Below are 1271 nucleotides of genomic sequence, written 5' to 3'. Positions count from 1 at the left end.
CAAGATGCTTGACTTTTAATGTTCTTTGTTTTATAATGTGTTCGCAAATTTTTATTATTACTCACTGGTCCATTGTTGCTTTCAGCATCTTCAATTAAATCATCTACCGACCCTAAGTCAAGTAGAGGGAGTTCTAGCTCAAATATATCCGGTAACTATTTCTGGAATTGTTTGATTTTGAGTTTGTGTATGCTGTAGTATTAATTTTAGTTGTTTGATTTTAGAAAGTGTAAAGCAGACTAGGCCTTCTCATTCAATGGGTTCTCAACTAAATCCTTTACCCTTAGTGTCTAAAAAGACTGTTTCTAATGGTACTTTAAATGCCAATAAGTCTGCATCATCCTTATTCGATTTAGGTTAGTATACCTTTTTATTAAAAATATCTTCTGAAAACGGTCTTTATTGTTACCGTTGGCTAGTAATTACTTTTCGTCTGTCATTTCAGAGGGATCCAAAACTATTATTCGCAATAAGGTGAATGCAGATTCCAGGGTTGAATCTGTTCCTTCAACCCCTATAGGTAAAACTGCCTGCTTTGTTTATGAGTCCTTAGCAGTCCAGATTAATATTTTTGTCTATGGCTTATAAAATATTTTGTCGCTCCTTTTGCTTCTCTACTTTAGACCTTAGCAGTGATACTATAATCAATGACGATATTCCTGAAAAGGGTTTGGATGAGAATGTTCATGACACTGGATTTCTGTCATCACAGGATAATTTTATCGGTGAAGGTAAAGTTTATGTGTGTTTTTAGTTTATTTAATGTTCATCTCTTCTCTGCTAATATTCGATTTTGTTTATTTTGTGCTTTAGATTCTTTTCTGGATGATGAGCCAGCACCCACTGCTGTGGTACCCACGTCAAGGCGCTTGTCACCACCATGCCATAAGACATCCAGCTTGCTCGCTGTATCTGCAGAGAGCGCACAAGCCAGTGTGGAATGTATGTTAAAACTGTAAATGTTACATTTTAATCTATCAATTATGAGTATTTAATGTGAATTTTTTTTTGCAGTGAATCCATCAATCTCCCAGATTATCTTAGAAAAGTTAGAAGTTGTATTGAAGAACGAGAAAGTTCTCCTTGCTCAACAGAGGCGATTAATTTCATATGTTGTCCCAGAAGAGGACCTGGAAGATGCCGATTTTGAGGAACTGCCTGATTTTCCTCTGCACACTGTTGAAGAATTTTCTGATCTTGAGGCGTACCTTGCCCTCAAGACCAACAAGAAAACTCTGGTATGTAAATTGCACTTCTGTAGTCTAATTTAT

The 1271-nt window shown here is 36.0% G+C and overlaps 1 long non-coding RNA gene across 1 annotated transcript; it reads left to right on the top strand.

Annotated features, from left to right (window-relative positions):
- The first annotated feature begins 440 nt into the window (after positions 1–440).
- On the top strand, positions 441–1010 carry LOC113206079 (uncharacterized). Its single transcript, XR_008011994.1, has 3 exons — positions 441–520; positions 624–731; positions 814–1010. It is a non-coding gene; the product is annotated as an uncharacterized LOC113206079 (long non-coding RNA).
- The last annotated feature ends 261 nt before the right edge of the window (positions 1011–1271 follow it).

Source organism: Frankliniella occidentalis, unplaced genomic scaffold (assembly GCF_000697945.3).
Source record: "Frankliniella occidentalis isolate FOCC.00 unplaced genomic scaffold, Focc_3.1 Scaffold358, whole genome shotgun sequence".
NCBI classification, from domain to species: domain Eukaryota; kingdom Metazoa; phylum Arthropoda; class Insecta; order Thysanoptera; family Thripidae; genus Frankliniella; species Frankliniella occidentalis.
This window is presented reverse-complemented; position numbering and strand designations above follow the sequence as displayed.